General features: G+C 36.2%; 1 long non-coding RNA gene across 1 annotated transcript; it reads right to left on the bottom strand.

The window, feature by feature from the left end:
• Positions 1-734: 734 nt before the first annotated feature.
• LOC112625732 lies at positions 735-8,846 on the bottom strand. Its single transcript, XR_003119763.1, has 3 exons — positions 8,716-8,846; positions 3,227-3,300; positions 735-844 (listed from the first exon to the last, which is right to left on the bottom strand). It is a non-coding gene; the product is annotated as an uncharacterized LOC112625732 (long non-coding RNA).
• Positions 8,847-23,287: the final 14,441 nt, after the last annotated feature.

Genomic DNA, 23,287 nt, shown 5'->3' on the forward strand with positions numbered 1-23,287 from the left:
TCTGCTGCTGTTGTTTGTTACCATCATTAATGTGTTCTGTGTATTCAGAAGTTAAGGTAAAATTAGATGACGCTAAACTCCGAGATCATTTCCCAAAGAGCTTTCTTCCAAGTTGTTATATTTCCTTAATAAATGCAAATGAAGTAATTATCTAGTTAAATTTTGACTAGGCATTATTCATTTGAGAAATTGTTGTTTTATCGTGCAAAGGAAGCATTTTTTCCACCTTTGGCACTTTACAATAAACTCATTCTGATCTAAATTGATTGCTTTGGGATTATCTTGGAGTCATTAAAATATTGCTGTATTGACATTCACTAATGTCTTTAATTAGCAATTTCAAATTCCAGTGTTTGGCATTAGTATGAAACGATATAATTTATAATATCACTATAGCTGTTTATTCAGTTTTGTTTGTTTATCTGTTGAGTTTATAAAACACTTATTTGGCATTCTTGAGCTATATTCAAGCCATTAATGTTTATAAAATATTTAGATTAGCATGTCTGCCTCTTTAGTAAAGATATGGTTGAGACGCTGAACTTCTCTGAAACCGGATTAAAATGAAGGGTATATTTTTATTTTGTTTCGTCACTTTCAAATAATTTTAAACTTTACATTTGTGATGAATTTAAAAGCTCCATGTACACAAAATATAAGAATCTCTTACTGTTTAGAAATTAGTATTTTTCAAAAGTCAGACACTTTTGTTCAGAGGGATGAAAATGTTTTTTCTGGAATCCTTGTACACGTTGTAAGGTTATTCTCAACTGGCTTGGCACTTGCTGTTTTTGACAAATGTTATATTCATAGGGTTGCTTTTAAGTTCCTGCGAAGAAAAAGCCTGAAAAAGGAGCCCGTCACAAAAGTATAAAAGCAAAAATTCATCAATATAAATTGACCAGAGAACAACATTAGGCTAATGGGTTGAGAGCCTTGTCTCCATCCACATTCTCCTTCTTTTGAGACAATAAAGAAAAAAATAGAGATCACACACTTTGAGTTTGGATGGGGTTAGATCTGTATCTCCACGTGATCACCTCTTCTACCTATTAACTTGGCCATTTCCCCTTTGTAAAACAGTTTTCTGGCTACTAAACGGGCAAAAAACAATATTGATTATATGCGACTGTTGTGAGAAGCAGACAAAATTGGCCCCAAAAGAAATGTGGTTTTGCATAGATGGCGATCATTACGTTAGATTCTTTTCCTTTCTTAAATTCTGTGTATGCTTACCAGCAAGAATGGCAAAATATTCTTCTTTAAACATGAGAACGTCATAAAAGAATACATTTTCTCTATTCTTTCGGGAATGGGTTTTATATCAAGTCCTGAGTATTCAAGTATATTGTTATAGGGCTTTCCAAAATAAGGGAGCTTTCACAGGATGTCATTTTGTTTACCTCTTGGCTATAAGTAAGTTTAGTTTGAGATTTTAAAACTCATTTTTTATGGATGAATGTTACTGAGCCAGGAGGATAGGGTCTGGAGGCAGGGAACCTAAGGCTGTTTCACACTGACTTTCTAGAACTAAATTGAAAGGAAACTCCTAACTTTACACATCTAACAAAAGGAACAGAGGCTACCCTCTTTGACCTTTTCTGTGTGGCAAATGGAAAACTGGCTGTCTGCAACGAATAAGACTGATTGCCGGTCCTGTCTTTGTTTGCAACTTTGTAACTTCGCTCCTGCCTCTGAATGGTTACTGGCCACAACCAATCAGACTGATTGTGGGTGGAGTCTTCATTTGCATAGAAGTATAATTTGTAACTTCACCCTAGCCCCTGATTGGTTGCAAAAAGCTTTTTGCAACCAATCAGATATTTGCCCAGGAGTGTGACGTTTGTAACTTCAGCTTCTGATTGGCTGTTTTCTGTAACCAATCAGACTGAGTGTGGGCTGCAACTTTATTTACATGAAGATGAGTATGAAGTGGCCAATGGGAGACCTGTAGGGAATGTTTAGACCCAAGAAGTTTCCGTTCTGGGCCTTTGAGCCACTGCTGAGGTCCACTCCCACACTGCGCAGTGCGCTTTTGTTTTCAATAAATTCCCACTTTTGTTCTTTGTTGCTTCATTCTTTCTTTGCTTTGCTGGAGATTTGTCTAACTCTTTGTTGAGAACACCAAGAAGCTGGACAACTTGCAGTCACGATCCTCTACCAGTGCCATAACCTGGAAACCATTACAACTACAGGGTGAAAGTACGGTGAAAGACCACATTAACAATACTGCAGTGTTTATAACCCTCCAGCATTTCAGGTCCATTTTTAACTAGGGCCCTTTGCTGTAGGGTTCCTTAAGCTTGAAACATTATTCTAAAAGATATTTTCACTGCTTTTTTTTTGTTTTGTTTTGTTTTTTTATCATTAGGGTTTTATCTTCCTGACAACACTAGCTAAAGGAGAAATCTCTCATTAGCCACTCTCAGTCAAATGCCTCCTTAGACTCTTTTTCTTAGCACTCAGAACAAGAAATTATCTTATGTGTTTCTGTATAAATGATTAATATCTGTATCCTTTAAAAATACACAAACTCCTTTAGGCCAGAACTCTAATTTCTTTGTCGTTCCTATATCTTCAGTATACAGAAAAACATGGGCTACATCACATTCACTTCACGTGAATTAACACTTGTTTTGATGAGTAGGTGAGAGTATTTCACTTTTCAATCTTTAAATTTCTCTATATTCTCTCTAGTTTTATTTTATTTTTCTGACTATGAACTGTTGACAGTTACAGAAGGATTGGGATACATTTCTTCTTAAAACCCTAATATGCAATTTATATGGTTTGGATTTCTGTCCCCAATCTCATGTTGAACTGTAATCCTCAATGTTGGAGGACGGGCTTGTGGGAGGTGATTGGATCATGACGGTGGATCGCCCCTGATGTTCTCATGATAGTGAGTGAGTTCTTATGATACCTGGTTGTTTAAAAATGTGTGGCACCTCCCCCTCTCTCTTTTCCTTCTTCTCTGGCCATAAAGATGTGCCAGCTTCCTCTTCACCTTCTGCCATAATTATAAGTTTCCTGAGGCCTCCTCTGCCATGCTTCCTTTACAACTTGCAGAACTGTGAGTCAATTAGACTATTTTTCTTTATAAATTGCCCAGTCTCAAGTAGTTTTTTATAACAATGCAAGAATGAACTAATACAGCAATTGACTTTGACTTATTTGTGTACAATGATTAAAATATTCCTTACCATACTGAATATATTCAGGATACCTTAATGATGTAAAGAGTCCAGATCTAAATGAGGAATCACATGAAGCAGGATAAGATGCCATCCATTTCAAATGCTAAAAAAAGGAATTACATATTTTAAGGCATATTTTATTATATAGAATAGATGGGATAGACAGTTTAAAAATTGAGAACCAGATGTTTCAGAAAGTCTATGTTAATATACATGTAACAAAGATGATTGCTTGAGCAAATTTTATTCAGGCTCCTGAACTTTCTAGGATCATCTGTATACTTGCTTGTAAAAATGCAGTTTTAGCAGAAGCCCTGATAAATCAGTTCAGTAAGAACCTCCCACCCTCAATATCTTATCACCTTTGTTATTTCCGAGGATTTCCATCCTCCACCATCCCTAGGTAATGTGTAGTAACCTTGGTGTCTCTTCAGCAAGAATCCTGTTAGATAGGTTTAGCCTGAATTCCCCTTACTGTTAAGTTACCCCTTAGTTATTTTTTATCCACTGACCCTCATCCTGCTGCAGGGATATAAATTCCCACTTTCCCATACTATATTTAGAATTGAGTCATATCTTTTTCCCTTGCTACAAAATGCCATTGCCATGACCTCCAAAAGTATAGCAGTGGTCCTGAATAAAGTCTGCCTTACTGTATTTTAACAAATAACATTGATTTTTTTTATCTTTAACACATGGTATAGCATCTATATTAAAACATAATTTTATGCCTATAGTTTTGGATATTAAATGGATTGACACTTTGGAAAAGGGACTCCTATAGCTATTTTAATTCTCCTGTCCCATTACACTTTATCTCCTTACTGCTTAGTTTTGAGCTCAAAATCTGATACAAGCTCTTCCTGTATGAATATTAAAGGATCTAATAATTATAGTTTAATAAAATGAAACTCAAGGGTGAGATTCATCAACTAGAGAAATGTAGATTTTTTTCATGCAATTTAATAACATCAAATGGACTCTATAATCATTTTCCATATAAAGGATCAAAAATGGCTTAACTGGGCTTATGCAGGTAGTTAAAAATATGCTCAGACGGATCATATGGAAGTACAGAAATATCATTTAAAATTACATTTTATTATTCGTTTTATATATAGTAAAAATTAGATTGGCTACTTGACATTTAGCATTTAACTTTTCTAGGGTTAGACATAGAAACATTGAAATAGAGGACTGAAAAGGATATTTAGGCCACTTAAATACTTTTAACTTAGTATGCAATATCTAATCTTGTGAAGAATAGTTGTTAATACCATAAGTACAGACCCACCAGAGAAAAGTGTTAACAATACTCCATAAGATTTCACTAATGTAATTTTGATACATAATATGGAGTATTTTTTACGCAAGTCCTGAGCACATATAAACTAGGAAATGAATCTTCATATACCTGGTCTCTAGTTGTAGTCCTTTGCAGGAGAAATTGATTTTTTCATACATGCTTAGTACAGGGGATAAACAATCAGAACATTAAAATAAAACACACACTAAGGACTTCAGAAGGAAATGCACATCTAATTGAATCTGAAATTGGATGGTATGATAAAGGTAGAAAAAAGCAAATTCCAGCATTACAAGTTAACTGAATTTCTCATGCTAGTTTGCTCACATAGGAACAATTTGACTTTGAGAAAGTGAGAGAAGTTCACTGAGCTTCATTTTCTCTTCTGTTAAATGGCAAAGGTACTACTTGCCCCTAAACAGCATAAGGATTAATATTCATAAGATTATAGATAAACATTACATTATTCAATATACAGTTTTCAACCATTTACTGGAGGTCTTATATTGTGAAATAAGACATAAATATAAAGAAAAGTTATAAAGCTTAGAAAGAAAATTACAGCTCTCATAGTTTGCAGATAATATAGTTGATAAATGTAAAATTCACCAAACTATTAATAATGAATAAAGAAGTGAATTAATCAGATTCGATAGACACAAAGTTAATATCAAAAATCACTTTTTAAAATCAATACTAACAATGATATATAGGTGTTATATATGTGTAATTTAGAAGGATGAGAAAAAAAATACCAGCAATATATCTAATGAAAAATGGATAAAACATCTACACTAAAATAGTAACAGAACTTTTGAAAAATTTAATACTTGCAATAATTACTTATTAATTCACTTCAAATTGAATTATAGATTCAGAATATCTCTCAAAATACCAGATTTTTTATGTGTAGAAATTGACAAGCTGATTTTAAAATTTAGAGTGAAATAGAAAATATCAAGAATATCCATGACAATTTTAAAAACTGAAGTTTGAGGACTTTCTCAATTAGAAGTCAGAAATACTTAAAGTCCAAAATTCATATGACATGAAGATATTAGTCAAATAGTATATAGTATATATAAGAAAGTAATAAAAGAGATTAAAGACTCCAAGTCTCTGCCACCTCTATAAGCTGTCCTGCAATCATAATATCAGATACTGTGGAGTAATAAAAATAAACTAGATATTGTGGTGATGCACTGTTTGGACACTTCTTTAAAATATTTTATTGGGTGTAAAGGACAATAATTGAACAGTTTGAAGATTCACAAATTGCATATTGAGGTAACACAATGCACTGGAATGTGAAATAAAATTCACATGAGTTAAGGATCTTACCCAATACAGCTAATAATTTTAAGATCGCAAAATAACAAGAGATAATTGTAAATCAGGCAGAAGTTTCCAGTGCTTGGCTATATCTGCTGAATGTGGGGCTTTTTAAAAGGGCCATCTGTATTCTGGAATGCCCCACTTAGTTTATGAAGAGTCAAATTTGTTTCACAATTGGTGGATCTCCTTGCCCAATTTTCCTTTTAGGTTTCAAATAGATATTACAGTCTGAAGACTTTCCTAACTAACTCATTCCTTTTCCTTTTGTCTTGCACAATAAAATGCTGACATTTCTAACTCTCAGATATTCTACTTTCCAGATAGCCAAACTAATACACCTGATATCAGGTGTGATTCAAGTATGCAGCTAAAAAATGTGGATTTGGGACTAGATCTCTCACTACCTGACTGTTAATGATGATTTAATCCTGTAAGGTATGTAGGGCATGGATAGTCCATAGTACAAAACTGTGGTCCAATTTCTGAAATTTAACCCTAGGGTGTATGGTAATATTCCAGTGGAGAGAAATACCCAAGTTGTCATAATTATTTAGTAACGCAAAAAGTAGAGAGTGACAGATAATATGTACAAGGAAAATTAATCTGGTTGGTTGTTATTAAATTTATTTCTCAGTGTCCTATATAGTGACAATGTCAGGCTAGGAACAGTTCTGACATTGGTGACTAAATACAAAGTGTAAAACATCTTTTTGGTAGCTTGCAAAGGGAATAATTGGTGACTAAGTATAAAGTACAAAATGTGTCTTTGGTAGCTTGCAAAGCACCTTATCTCCTGTAATGAGAGAGAAAATAATTCAAAAGATCAAGCCCAGGATTTACTAGTTGGAGTTCCTGAGCTTCAAACACAATTCAGCCTTCAGCCCAAGTAAGTCTGTTATAACAAGCTCAGTGCCCTTGTTGGGAAATCTGAATCTTTCACACATGGGCTAGGGGCACATAGGCAGATGATTCTGAAGACCAAAAGTACTATAATCCCTACATATTTCCATTAGAAAGATATTACACAGAAGCCCAATAATGGATGGGGTCATGGGTAAAGTTATCATTACAGCAGGTCTTTTGGGTTTCCAAGTGTATAATTGAGAGAGACACTTGGCAATTGTAGTACTTCTTACATTTGCTCTTAGACTATAGAGTAAAAGCTATTGTAATAGAAAAGATAAAGTGGAGGGCTCTGAAACTAACATTCCTATCTCCATCAATAACCAGTCTAGTAAATCACAAATAATACTGCTACGTGGGCTGAGTGGTGAAGATGAGTGTAATACTCAGGCATCTTACAAACTCAAAAATGGCAGTGCCTATTTTATCTTAACTTTATCCACCATTCTGGACACTGAAGAAAAGGTAACCTGAAAAATGACTCAAATGCTACTACAAGGTCAACAACATAGTACACAATACAGCAGATGCTATCAGAAGATGGTGCATTTGCTAGAGCAGATTGCAGGTACAGTTTCAACATGTAAAGGCATTTGCTGCCCAATTTTGTTTTTGTCCCTTCCTTCTGTCTTTTATAACTTTAGCACATCTTTTAGTGCTAGCATTCTTAATCTCATTTCAGCATCTCCTTCCTGAAGGACTCTATCAGCCTAATTGTCAAACATGACAGCAGTCAAAGCATGCCTAAAGCACAATACATTTGAGCATGAGATGTTGCCCTGTGCAACACTGTTGTAGTTCAAAATGATAAAAGTATGTTATCTGTATGTGTGATAATTGACAAATAGAAAGACCTGACACCAACTCTATGAGATTAGTGTGCTCAAGAATATCCTTTTCCTGAGGTTGAATGTGTAGGCCACTCTTCCTCGTGTTTGATGCTTATAGCTCTTTGCTTATTGTATTGACAACCTTCAGGAGAGGCATGTGAGACTCAGATAAAACTGTTGTGAGTCACTGGTGACCTGAAGTTATTATGTTTTAAGCAGCAATATTTGTACTAATTTACTATGAAGCAATAGCAACTGATACACTCCAGAAAATCTACATAATTAATAATATCTTGTAAGTTCATATCCAGTGGTCATCCTTCTACCTTTCTGTATGTGTAAACTAGGATAGCTCAATATTTAGTATTCCTGTATACATAACTGTGCAGATCTTTGTCTAGAGAAGCATAGTTTTCTACACTGGTAAATATTTCATGTTATTTGCCTCATCTAACTTCATTAATCCAACTCTTTATTCAAAATTTAATTATATAAAATATTTTAATGCAGTTTTATGTATTTGTTTTTCATCCATTAGCATCTTGTATTTAATATATTCTAAGAGTATCACAGAGGCTTCTCTAGTTATAAAAATTCAGAGAGATTTTATTATTCAGCATTTAGTATTGCAGCCAAGGACAACTAATGCCATCAAATATGATATTGCTCCATAAACGCATTATTTCCTGTTGATATACATTTTGTGGGGAGGAGTGAAGAAAAGTATGACTTGTAAATTTTTTGAGAAAAAATTGAAAAATAATGTATAAAATTCTACTGATTGTGAGGTTGTTGAAATTATTTAAAGAATTCAGTGTAACTGTATTAAAAATGTTCCTGCCAATAATAATTTCAAGACTACTATAACCTTTTAACATTTTTGTTGATGTTAAATGAAAATTCAAGAATTATCACAGTGTGCCAGATAGAGTGTCTGATATAGTCCATGTCCACTGTAGGACATTTTCCCTTGATTAAAGAGCATGGTGGGGAAGTGAAACAAATATATTTACACACCGCAGAAAGACTCTCTTTGAGAATTAAAAGTAGCAGCTACAAAGAAGGTTGTTTCCCCATGTAGAGATTCACTAGGAATGTTGAATTTGAAGTGAGCTAACTATTATTGAAAGAGAGTAAAGGATACCTTGTATTGCATTAGGTAGAATAGAATTAATATTCTTATGATCTTATAATTTTATTGTATGGCTGTCTTGAGAAATACATGAATCATGGAATCTCTGTCAGATGGGTATTTAGATGATTCTGCAAATCTTCCTTTTACAAATAAGAAAATGGCATAGTAAATATAGTAAATAGTAAATATTAGATGAAGAAGCTCTTGTTAGAGATCCAAGCTACCCCTCCTCCTCCTCCATGACCTTCTCAATACAGTCCTTTGTGACCACCGACAAACACCCCCTACCCTTTTCTACAGTCGCTGGTGCAAGAGTTTCAGTAGAGCTGGTAAACTCTTCCAGGATGTGGTTAAGACATCTGCCCACCTTGCTTAGCCGAGCAGGCAAAAACATTTCCAGGAAACGGTTGCAACACCTGCAACCCTACTCAGTTTCCCCCACCTCAACCTAGCCCCTTGCCCTGTAAAACCCCATGGCAACCTGTAAGTGGGGCTGTCTCCTCTGTTGACACTGGAGCAGCCTGGCAGGTTGATAAAAACTTGCTTGCCTGACTTTGGGAGTCTACTCATTCCTTCTCTCGGCTAACCTTACATTTTGGTGCCAAAACCCAGGAAAGGGTGGACTCTGGCTGGGTGTCCCTAGAGGATGCTCTCTATCTCCCTTTCCCTCTCCCTTTGGCTCTCTCACTCCTCCCAGGCTCACTTGTTACGATGTGCTAGAGCCTCGGTTCCCTTCCCTATCTCCTGGCCATCCTCCCCTTCCCGACCATGCAGAAGACCCGGATGATTTCTCAGACCCTCCCATTGTTGGCGACTTCATTCATCACTAGGGTCTACACAGGGGTAAGTAAGAGAGATTCTTGTCATTTTCCAGGGACCCTTGACAGTCTCTGTCTTCCTGAAAGACCCAGCACTGGGCCAAGGGCTCCCTCTGGCCTCTAGGCCTCTGGCTCCTCCATTTCAGGGATGCCAGACTCTATGGTTCCCTTCTGTACACTAAACAAGACCCCTGGGACTGGGGACGCCTTCTTCTGCAGTCCTTGCCACCAACAGTCTCTTCTTCTGTGCCCTCCTCATTCAGTATGGGCGCCTCTCAGTCTACTCTGTCTAAAACTATCCTCTCTGGGGTGCCTCTTGCATAAGCTCAACACTCTCGGCCTCCGTTCAGAGGTTCTTCCCAAGAGGCTTATTTTCTACTGTAATACGAATTGGGCACAATATAAATTAGACAATGACTCCCAGTGGCCTGCAGATTGACCTTTTCATTTAAATATACTCAGGAACTTAGACAATTTTTGCCATCACAATGGAAACTGGTCTTAAATTCCTTCTGTTCAGGCTTTCTTCACCCACCATAAGTGCCCTTCCCTTTGCCAATCCTGCTCCACTTTCCAAATCCTCCTTTCTCATTCTAAACCTGACTTTCTTTCAGCAGAACCCCCTTCTGTACCAATCAACAACTCCTCCTTTGACCCCGCAGACTTCCCAGCTACCTGGCCTCATCTCATTCCTCCCCCAGAACATCATGACCCTCCACCACACGCTCCTGCCCCAGCATTGTCCCTCTCATCCTCTCTCTCTAACCACCCCGCTTCCAATTCTGAGTCCTCCCTGTCTCCACCCCTTACCCGCTCTCAGACCCAACATGCCCAACAACCAGCTCCCATACTTCCCCTCTGGGAGGTTGCTGGGGCTGGAGGAATTGTCCATGTCCACATTCCTTTCTCTATTACTGATCTTTCCCAAATCCAAAAGCATCTCAGGTCCTTTTCCTCTGATCCTGATACTTATATCAAAGAGTTCAAATACCTCACCCAGTTGTATAAACTTACTTAGCATGATCTCTATATCATTCTCTCTCCTATCCTCCTTCCGGAAGAAAAGGAAAGAGTGTGGCTCACGGCCCAGACACACGCTGATGACCTCCATCAGCAAGATCCTCCTAAGCCAGTAGGGGCTGCGGCAGTCCCCGAACAAAAGCCTTTTTGGGAATACCAACCCGTGGACCCTGGCCAAGTGTCCCGTAACCATATGATCACTTGCCTCATTGCAGGCGTTAACAAATCTGCCCATAAAGCTGTAAATTTTTTAAAAACTTCAGAGAAATTTCCCAGAGGTCAGATAAAAATCCTGCTAAATTTCTCTCCTGCCTTATAGATGTTCTCCAAAAATACACGTGTTGAGCCTGCTTCCTCAGAAGGCACTATAATTCTTAATACCCATTTTATCTCCCATTCAGCTCCCAACATCTGGTGCAAACTTAGAAAAGCCAAAGAAGTCCCTCAAACCTCTATCTCCTTCTCACAAGGAGAGGTCTCCTTCACAACAAAACCTTCTCAACCTGGCTTTCAAAGTCTTTAATAATAGGGATGAGCAGGAAAAAATAAACAAGGCCCAATAAGATCATGCCAAATACCAGCTACTAGCCACAGCTATTCACCAACCTGGCAATAGCACTCATGGGCACAAAAGACCCCATAGCAGTCTTCCTCATGGGACCTGCTTTAAGTGCGGCAAAGAAGGCCACTAGGCATGCGTGTGTCCTAACCCACAAGTACTGAAGAGTATTCAATAGAATAATCCAGAGTAAAACAATAGAACAGACATTCTTCTCTAGAGAAAGTTAAGCATTTATCCAGGATAAATCATATTTTGAGATACAAAACACGGCATAATAAATGTGAAAGGATTAAAATCATTCAAGTTATGTTTTCTGACCATAATACACTGAAATTAGAAATGACTAACACAAAAAATTTTTAAAGTTATAATATGTGGAAACTAAACCACATTTTCTTAATGAATAATTAAAGAAAAATTCACAAGGAAATTAGAAAAAATAACATTGAGATGGATGAAAATGTAAACACAGTATATCAAAACGTATTGTGTCCGGAATTGGTGGGTTATTGGTCTCACTGACTTCAAGAATGATGCCGCGGACCCTCGTGGTGACTGTTACAGTTCTTAAAGATGGTGTGTCTGGAGTTTGCTCCTTCTGATGTTTGGACATATTTGGAGTTTCTTCCTTCTGGTGGGTTCTGTGGTCTCACTGGCTTCAGGAGTGAAGCTGCAGAGCTTTGTAGTGAGTGTTACAGCTCATAAAGGCAGTGTGGACCCAAAGAGTGAGCAGCAGCAAGATTTACTGCAAAAAACAAAAGAACAAGGGGTTGGGGGGCGGGGGGCGGGAGACTCTGGCTTGGCAGGCTGCAGGTCTGGAGCACTGCTTCACTGGGAGGCAGCTGAGGCCCGGCGAGAATTCGAGGTCAGGGCCAGCGGGCCGGCACTGCTGGGGCACTCCGGGGCACCCTCTACAGCTGCTGGCCCTGGTGCTAAGCCCCTCACTGCCCCGGGCGGCTGTGCCGGCCTGCTGCTCCCAGTGTGGCCCACTGAGCCCATGCCCACCCGGAACTCGCGCTGGCCTGCGAGCTCAGCGCAAAGCCCCAGTTCTCTCCCATGCTTCTGCCTCCACACCTCCTCACAAGCAAGGCGGCCTCGGTAAGCCCAGAGAGAGGCTCTCACAGTGCGGTGGCAGGCTGAAGGGCTCCTCAAGTGCCGCCAGAGTGGACCCCGAGGCCTAGGAAGCTCTGAGAGTGAGGGCTGCTAGCATGTTGTCACCACTCATTATGAATACAGTAAATGAAATGATGGAATAAATTTATACCTACAAATACCTGTATTAAAACAAGATAAATGATCATACATAATAACATACCATTTTGATAAATTACAAAAACAGGGAAACAAGTATACTCAAAGTAAACACAAGGATGGACATTTTAGAGTCTATAAAACATAATAATAATAATAATAATAATAATAATAAATAAAGAGAACTCCAAGAGAGAAAATGCAGTGAAACCAAAATTTAGTTCTTTGTAAAGATCAATAAGATTGATAACCTTTTATCTATACTGATGAGAGAGTTGAAAATATAATTATTAAAATCAAAAATGAAGAAAAGACATCATTAATGACATTGCAGAAATGAAAAGATTATTTATAAGAGTGTATGAGAAAAAACTGTTTGTATGTCATCACATTAGGTAATGTAGATGAAATAGAAAAAATCCTAGGGATATATAAACTACCGAAACTGTCTGAGAAGAAGGAGTAGAAAGCTTTTGTAAACCTATAGCAAATACAGCATCATTAATAAAAATAACCTCTCAAAGAAATGCACAATCATAGATGACTTTACTTGTGAATTGCACCGACTATAAATTATCACTAATTACCAACAACTTATTCTAAACACTTCCAAAATATTCTGAGGCAGGTGTTACCTTGATATGCAAAATAATAAGGACGTTACAAGAAATGAAAACAACAAACTAATGTCCCTTATTAATATAGAGACATAAATCCCCCCCACAAAATACCTTCAAAGAAAAGCCAGCAACATGTAAAAATGATTTATATACCAGGACCAGTGGGAATTATTACAAAAATATAGGATTGATATAACTTGTCAAAACCGATCAACATAATACATCATATTAACTGAATTAACTAATAACAAATAAAAATTAATTTAGTTTCAATTAATTACTGGAAATAAAGCATGTTATTTCAATACATCCTTTAAAAACCTTTGACAAAATTCAACAACTTTTTTTTTTTTTTTCAGATGGAGTCTTGCTGTGTCACCCAGGCTGGAGTGCAGTGGCAAGATCTCAGCTCACTGCAACCTCCGCCTCCCGGGTTCAAGCAATTCTCCTGCCTCAGCCTCCTGAGTAGCTGGGATTACAGGCATATACCACCACGCTCAGCTAATTTTTATAGTTTTAGTAGAAACGGGGTTTCACCATGTTGGCCAGGCTGGTCTCAAACTCCTGACCTCAGGTGATCCACCTGCTTTGGCCTTCCAAAGTGCTGGGATTACAAGTGTAAGCCACGAATCATGCAGCCTGGGATTGAGGTAATGGTGATGCCAGTGGTCCCTTAGCCACGCAACTGGTTTCCCAGTAAATCATGTGTCATCCAAGTCTGTTGTATCTGGGCCACAAATCAGTAGTAGGACTGCCTAAGAGTTGCAGTCCTTGTGCCCTAGATTGCCTTTCAACCATACTCAGAGACACACAACACTTAAGCCTACAGCAGTGAGGTCTGCAAAAACTCAAGTTCTGATCTCTGGGTTCGATGATTCTTCTCTGCCTAGGACTGTTTTAAATGCTCCCCGTGGGCATGGGCATCAGAGTTGGGTCTGGTTTTCCTTTCTGCTCTAACAGAACAGCTCTAAGTTCAATGCCTCACAATAGCTGTGCTCTCCCCACCCCAGTGCACAGAAACACTCTCTACATGACAACACTGTTACGGGGCAGAAGGAGGGGTGGCATAGGTAATTCAAGACATTTTTCACTTTCTCTTCAGTGCCTGTTTTAGTGATATGAAGTTAAAACCAGGTACTGTGAGTCTTCACTAGTATCTGACTCCCAGACAATACTTCCGGACCCACTTAAGGCCTGGGAGACTTCACTACATGAAGAGAGAAATGCAGGACTGGCTGGCTTTGCCACCTGTTAATTGTAGAGCTTCTGTGTCTTGAGTGAACACAGGCAGTAGCCAGAGAGTGGTTACAGTAGGACTTGGGTGAGTCCCAGTGAGTACTGACTTCAGCTTTGACCCAGAACAGTCATGGTAAGGGTGGCCATAGGGCTTCTTGTGTTACATCACTCCCATATTTAGGTGGATAAGAACTGAAAGAGAGGCTCCATTTGTTTAGGAAAAATTAAGGGAAGAGAAAAGAGCCTCTGCCTGGTAATCCAGACAATTCTACAGATCTTGTCCAAGACCATCAAGGTTGTACCTCTAAGAGACTGCAAGAACCTCAGTGTTACTGGGCTCGGAGCATACCCTAAAGCAGACACAGCTTATAGCACAACAACAAAAATCTTTGGAATATCCAGAAAGCCTTCCTGAGAAGGACAGAATAAACAAGCCCAGACTATTAACACTACCATAAATACCCAACTCTTCAATGCCCAGACACAGACGAACATCTGCAAGTGTCAAGACAATCCAGGAAAACATGACCTTACCAAATTAAATAAGGCACTATGGACCAATCCTGGAGAAAGAGAGATCCATGACATTTTGGACAGAATATTCAACATAGCTGTTTTGAGAAAACTCAGGGAAATTCAACATGACACAGAGAAGGAATTCGGAATTCCATCAGATCAATTTATCAAAGAAACTGAAATAATAACAAAGAATTCAGGATCTGAAAAATGCAATTGGCATACTGAGGAATACATCAGAATCTTTTAATAGATCAAACAAAAGAAAAAATAAGTGAGCTTGAAGACAGGCTACTTGAAAATACACAGTCAGAGGAGTCAAAAGAAAAAAGAATGGAAGACAATGAAGCACACTTATAGGATCCAGAAAATAGCCTCAAAAGGGCAACTCTAAGAGTTATTAGCCTTGAAGAAGTGGTGGAAGGAGAGGTGAGGGTGGAAAGTTTATTCAAAGGGATAATAACAGAAACATTCCCAAACCTGGAAGAAGATATAAATATCCAAGTGCATGAAGATTATAGAACATCAAATATATTTGATATGGTCTGGCTCTGTGTACCCACCCAAATCTCATCTTGAATTATAATCCAAATCATAATCCCCATGTATTGGGGAGGGGACCTCATGGGAGATAATTAGATCGTGATGGTGGTTTCCCCATGCTGTTCTCATGATACTGAGTAAGTTCTCATAAGATCTGATGGTTTTTATAAGGTGCTTTTACCCTCTTCACTCTGCACTTCTCTCCCCTGCTGCCATGTGAAGAAGGACATGTTTGCTTCCCCTTACACCATGATTGTAAGTTTCCTTAGACCTCCACAACCATGTAGAAACATCAGTTAATTAAATCTCTTTAAATCTCTTTCCTTTATAAATGACTCAGTCTTGGGTACTTCTTCATAGCAGCATGAGAACAGACTAATATTATAATTAACCCAAAGAAGACTACCTCAAGGCGTTTAATAATCAAACTCCCAAGAGTAAAGGTAAATAGCGCATCCTAAAATCAGCAAGATTTTATAAACAAATATCATATAATGGAGCTTCAATATATCTGACAGCAGACTTTTAGTGGAAACCTTACAGACCAGGAGAGAGTAGCATGACATATTTAAAGTGCTAAAGGTAAAAAAAAAACTTTTACCCTGGAGTAATATATTGAGTGAAAATATATTTCAAACACGAATTAAAAATAAACTGTCCAAGACAAACAAAAACTGAAGGATTTAATCAACACCAGACCTGCACTACAAGAAATACTAAAAGGAGTACTTCACTCAAAAAGAAAGGACGTTAGTGAGCAATAAGTAATCACTTGATGACGCAAAATTGGCTGGTAACAGACAGTATACAGAAAAACACAGAATACTAGATTGCCTCAAAACTAATTGTGATTTTTGTCTGTGATTTTTTGCCTCAATATTTAAAGGCAAAAGTCCACATATTAGGTGAAGAAAAATAAATTTTACAAATGTGCGAGTAGATTAGAAACAAATGGTTGCATCATTTTGAGTCTTTGATCAATCATTCACTGATTACACAATTTACATGTGAGGGAGAGATTAGAGGAATAGTCACTCATGGCTTCATGGGGCTCAGTGACTCTGCATTTTTACATAATATAAACAATAGGGCAGAGGAAACAATCAGATATGTATTTGTCTCAGGTGAGCAGAGGGATGTTTTTGAGTTCTGTCCTTTAGTGTGCACCTGTCAAGACAAGCTATCAATTTACATTGTCAGGGTGAAATTCAACAGAACTGTGTCACCACTATCATAAATACCTAAGCCAAAGCCACTCACCAACACAATGAAGACATCACAGAGAAGGATTAAAGCTAAAGTATCTGTGCAGGACCATGCTACTGTTCAGAGCCAAAGCCAAAACATTATTCCAAACCAACTGACAGTCTAGGACCCAGCTACAAGAAAATTCCTCTTTGTACAAAAGCTGCTTTATTAAATTAGTAAAAGCAACTGGTTCACCAGGCACAAATATATCAACTAAGGGCCAAGGAAACATGAGGAAAGCAAGGAAACATGACACCACCATAGAAATACAAAAGTCTCCAGGAATAGACTAATTCCAAAGAAGATGCTGATGAAATGAATGAAAAGGAATTAAAAATAACAATAGTAGGAATATCAGTGAGATAGATGAAAATACAGACAAATATTTCAACGAAATCAAGTAAACATCTTATTATTTGAATGATAAATTTAACAGAGGTGGATATAATAAAAAATAACCAAAAAGACATCAAGAACTGAGAAATTCCACGAATAAAATAAAAAAATACCATTGAGATCTTCAACAATAGACCAGATCAAATCACTTGATGACGCAAAATTGGCTGGTAACAGACAGTATAGAAATAGAAGAAAAAAGCCTTAACTTGATTGCAGATTATTTGAAATAATCCAGTGATCTAAGATGCTATAGTACAGCACTATTTTGAAACTGGACAGTTTCAAAAAGAAGGAGAAAGAAACAATAATACAAAAGAATGAAGATAGCCAACAGAATTATGGGACACCATTAAATAAGCAAATAATATTTCAGAAGTGATAGAGGGAGAAGAAATGGGGAAAGGTACAGAAAACCTATTTAACAGCATGATAGCTGAAAACTTCCTAAGTCTTGGGAGAAATATGGACATCCAGATTCAAGAAGTTCAAAGGTTCTGAATGACATATAACCACCCCAAGTTTTCTCCAAGGCACATTATAATCAAACTGTCAAAAGTCAAAGACAAAGAGACAATTCTAAAAGCTGCAGTGGATAATCATCGAATCACATATAAGGGAATTTCCATTAGACTAGCAGCAGATTTCTCAGCAGCAATCTTGCAGGACAAGAGAGAATGTGATGATATATTTGAAGTGCTGAAAGAAAATAACTGTCAACCAAGAATACTATTACCAATAATGCTGTACTTCAGAGATGAAAGAAAAATAAATATTTCCCAGACAAGCAGAAACTGAGAAAACTTATCACCAGTAGACTGACCTTACAAGCAGTATTTAAGGTAGTGCCGCAATTCAAAACAAAAGGATACTAATTCTTAAAGCATGTGAAAGTACAAAATTCACCAATGTAGGTAAACTTATTACGTTAACATCACTTCACTGCTCTTATGGTGCTATGTAAATCTTTGAGTACTCTAGTATAATAAAGGCAAAAAGTTCAAAAAAATCAACAGCCCCAATTCATAGTTAACAAAAAACACATAAAATATACAGATGTAAATTAAGGCAACCAATGTACAATTTTGGGAGAGAGGGAAAAAGCCTAGAATATTTTAATGTAAACAAAGTTAAGTAAGTATCAGGTTAAAATAGTCTATTATAGCTACTAGACTTTATGTTAACCTCATGATAATAATAAAGAAAGAAATTGCATCAGATACACAATGAATAAAGAGAAAGGAAGCAAAGTTTAGCACGACAGAAATTCATCCAATCACAGAGGTAAACAACAAGGGATAAAGAATGAAACAAATGATCTACAAAACAATCAGAAAACAATGAACAAAACAGCAGGACTAATTCCTTACCTATCAATAATAACTTTGAATGTAAATGAATTAAATTACCCAATTAAAAGAAACAGCATGGTTGAATGGATTAAAAAAAAAAAAAGACTTATATATTACAAGATACTTGATTTCACTATTAAAGAAAAACATTGAAAGTTAAGAAATGGGCAAAGTTATTTCATGCAAATGTGAGCAGGTACAGCTATACTTAGATAAAATAAACTTTATGTCAAAAATCGTGAAAATAGACAAAGCAGGGAATTATATGACAATAAAGGGATTAACTCAATAAGAGAATATAAGAATGATAAATATGTATTATCGCAACACAAGATCACCCAAATATATAAAGCAAATATTATTAGATCTAAAGGAAGATACAGACAGCAATACAACAAAAGGAGGGGAATGCAACTCCTCAGTTACAACAATAGCCAGATCATCTAGAGAGTAAGTCAACAAAGAAGCGTTAAACTTAAACACCGCAGACCAAATAGACCTAAGAGACAGTTAGACACTATTACATCCAACAGCTGCAGAATGTACATTCTTCTCAACCATACATGGGCATTGATCAGGATAGATAATATATTATGCCACAAAAGAAATCTTAGCATATTTAAGAAGGTTGACATTATATGAAGTATCTTTTCAGAATTCAATAATTTAAACTAGAAATCAACAAGAAAAACAAAATCATTAGAAATATGTGAAAATTAAACAGGATGCTCCCAAATAACAGACCACTGAATAAATTAAAACAAATATTAAAATGTTACCTGAAACAAATAAGAATGTAAACATATCAAACGAAAATCTATGGTACAAACAAAACTAGTTGTAAGTGGGAAATTCACAACAATAAACAGCTATATCAAAAAAGGAGAATAATTTCTAATAACCAAACTGTACCTCTCAAGGAACCAGTGAAACAAGAACTAAATCCAAAATTGAGAGAAAGAAGAACAAAAATAAAGCTCAGAACTGAAAAATCTGAAATAAACATGTAGAAAGTAAACAAACAAATGAAACAAAAAAGCATAAAAATTAAAAATAGCAGCAAAATTAAGATATAATTTATTAAAAGAATAAATAAAATAAATAAACCTTTGCCAAGACTAAGAATTAAAGAGAAATGAGTGAAATAAATAAAATCATGAATGAAAAAGGAGACATTACAAGTGATATCACAGAGATACAAAGATCCTGGGAATATGATGAACAACTATACACTGACAAAATTCAGAACACAGAAGAAAAAAAGAAAACTATGGATCAGTATCCTCAATTAACATATATGCAAAAATACTCAACAAGATACTAGCAAACTGAATTCAACAGCACATTATAAAGGTCATTCACTGTGATTCCTGGGGGCTCAAATGTGGTTCAGCATATGTAAACAAATAAATGTGATATGTTACTTTAACAAAAAGGAGGATAAAAAACATATCATCATTTGAATATGCTCAGAAAAAAATCATTTCATAAAATTCAAAATTCCTTCATGATAAAAATTTTCAACAAATTAGATATAGATGATATGTAACTCAATAAAATAAAGATCACATGTAATAAATGCATACCTAATATTATACTCAATGGGAAAAATGCTGAAAGCTAGTTCTCCAAGAACAGGAACAAGACAATGATGCCACTTTCACCACTCTTATTCAACATAATACTGGAAGTCCTACTCACAGCATTTAGGCAAGAAAAAGAAATAAAGGGCATCCAAATTTGAAAAGCAAAAGGCACTTTGTCCCTCTTCAAATATTACATGATCTTATATATGGCAAAAACATAAAGATGCTATCCAAAACTTTGAGAACTGAGAACTGATAAGCAAATTCAGTAAAGTTAAAGGATACGGAATCAACATACAATAATTAGTAGCATTTCTATACACCAATTGCAAACTAGCTGAAAAAAAAATCAAGAAAACAATTCCATTTAAAATAACTACAAAAAGATACCTAGCAATAAAGTTATCCAAAAACGTAAAAGATCTCTACACTAAAAACTACAGAACACTGTTAAAAATATGGAAGAAGACACAAGCAAATGAAAGGTATCGCGTGTTTATCACTTGGAAAAATCAATATTGTTAAAATGACCATACTACTCAAAGCGATCTACAGATTCAATGCGATCTTTGTCAAAGTACCAATGATGTTCTTCGCAGAAATACAAAAAAGTCCTAAAATTTATATAGAATCACAAAAGACCCCAAATAGCCAAATCAATACTAAGCATACAGAACAAATTTGAAGCATCGCACTATCTGACTTCAAAAGAGACTACAAAGGTATAGTAACCTAAACAGCATGATATAGGCATAAAAACAGACACATTAATCAATGGAACAAAATAGATACCTTAGAAAAAAAAATTAATCAACTCCCAATTCTTTTAGACAAAGGTACTAAGAACATATATTAGGGAAAAGGCAGTTTCTTCAATTAATAGTTCTTGGGGAATTGAATATTTATATGTAGAACATTGACACTAGTCCCCTGCATCTCACTGTACAAAAAATGAACACCAAATGGATTAAAGACTACTGAAATAATCCATAGTGGCAACATTTTACAAGATTAGCCTGGGCAAGAAATTTTCCAGTTAAATCTTCAAAAGCATGACAACAAAAACAGGCAGATGAGATTACATCAACTAAAAGTTTTTGTATGGCAAAGGAAACAATTAACAAAATAAAAAAGAAAACCTACAATTTGGGTGAAAATACTTGCAAACTATACATCTGACAGAGGGTTGATATCCAGAATATATAAGAAACTTAAATAATACAAGGCTTCAGTAACCAAAACAGCATGGCACTGGTACCAAAACAGAGATATACACCAATGGAACAGAACAGAATCCTCAGAAATAATACCACACATCTACAACCATCTGATCTTTGACAAACTTGACAAGAAACGGGGAAAGGATTCCCTATTTAATAAATGGTGCTGGGAAAACAGGCTAGCCATATGTAGAAAGCTGAAACTGGATCCCTTCCTTACACCTTATATAAAAATTAATTCAACACGGATTAGAGACTTAAATGTTAGACTTAAAACCATAAAAATCCTAGAAGAACACCTAGGCAATACCATTCAGGACTTAGGCATGGGCAAGGACTTCATGTCTAAAACACCAAAAGCAATGGCAACAAAAGCCAAAATTGACAAATGGGATCTAAGTAAACTAAAGAGCTTCTGCACAGCAAAAGAAACTACCATCAGAGTGAACAGGCAACCTACAGAATGGGAGAAAACTTTTGCAATCACTCATCTGACAAGGGGTAATATCCAGGACCTACAAAGAACTCAAACAAATTTACAAGAAAAAAAAAAAACAACCCTATCAAAAAGTGGGCAAAGGATATGAACAGACATTTCTCAAAAGAAGACATGTATACAGCCTACAGACACATGAAAAAATGCTCGTCATCACTTGCCATCAGAGAAATGCAAATCAAAACCACAATGAGATACCATCTCACAACAGTTAGAATGGCGATCATTAAAAAGTCAGGAAACAACAGGTGCTGGAGAAGATGTGGAGAAATAGGAACACTTTTACACTATTGGTTGGACTGTCAACTAGTTCAACCATTGTGGAAGACAGTGTGGCGATTCCTCAAGGATCTAGAACTAGAAATACCATTTGACCCAGCCATCCCATTACTGGGGTTATACCCAAAGGATTATAAGTCATGCTGCTATAAAGACACATGCACACATATGTTTATTGCGGCACTATTCACAATAGCAAAGAGTTGGAATCAATCCAAATGTCCATCAGTGACAGACTGGATTAAGAAAATGTGGCACGTATACACCATGGAATACTATGCAGCCATAAAAAAAGATGAGTTTGTGTCCTTTGTAGGGACATGGATGCAGCTGGAAACCATCATTCTCAGCAAACTATCACAAGAACGGGAAACCAAACACTGCCTGTTCTCACTCATAGGTGGGAATTGAACAATGAGATCACTTGGACACAGGAAGGGGAACATCACACACCAGGGCCTATTGTGGGAGGGGGGGGGAGGGGGGAGGGATAGCATTAGGAGATATACCTAATGTAAATGACGAGTTAATGGGTGCAGCACACCAACATGGCACATGTATACACATGTAACGAACCTGCACAGTGTGCACATGTACCCTAGAACTTAAAATATAATAATAATAATAAAAAAAGAAGTAGAAAAATACATGAGGGGATGGATATGCTAAATACCATGATTTTATTATGCTACAACATATATATGTATCAAAACATCAATTGTACCCATATATATGTATAATTATAATGTGTTAAATATAAATTATACCTTATCATATATAATAAAGATTTTATTGTTATTACATTATATGTCAATGTATAATATATAATATAATTTATAATAAACAATAAATTGCATATATTATATTATAATATCAATAAAATATAATTATAAATGGTAAAATATCTACAGTATACCAAGAACAAAGAAAGTGAAAAGAAAACTCGTGGAATAAGGGGAACTATTTCAAAATTGTGTATATAAGAATTCTGAATCTCACATGTATTTAAAAACTCTTATAGCTTAAAAGACAAATAACTTCATTTAAACAAATAGTTAAAGTATTATTTCACTTTCCCCAAATACACAAATGGACAATAAACACATGAGAAGACCTCAGCATTAGTGGTTAGAAAAATGTAAATCAAAACTACAATGAGACAGAGCTTCACACCACCTAGGATGTAAAGAATAAAAAAGATACTGTGCATTGGCAACAACTTGAGAAATCAGACCCTCCTGCAGTGCTGATGGGAATATAAAATAATGCAACTGTTTTGGAAAACAATTTTGTGTTTGTATACATGGTACTATATAATGTAATGATTCTATTCCTAGGCACATACCCAAAAGAACTGAAAACTTACATCCAGAAAAATTGCACGCAAATGTTGATAGCAGGGTTATTAACAGAAGCCAAAATTAGAAATGTCACAAAT

This window comes from Theropithecus gelada, chromosome 6, assembly GCF_003255815.1.
Source record: "Theropithecus gelada isolate Dixy chromosome 6, Tgel_1.0, whole genome shotgun sequence".
Classification (NCBI taxonomy): domain Eukaryota; kingdom Metazoa; phylum Chordata; class Mammalia; order Primates; family Cercopithecidae; genus Theropithecus; species Theropithecus gelada.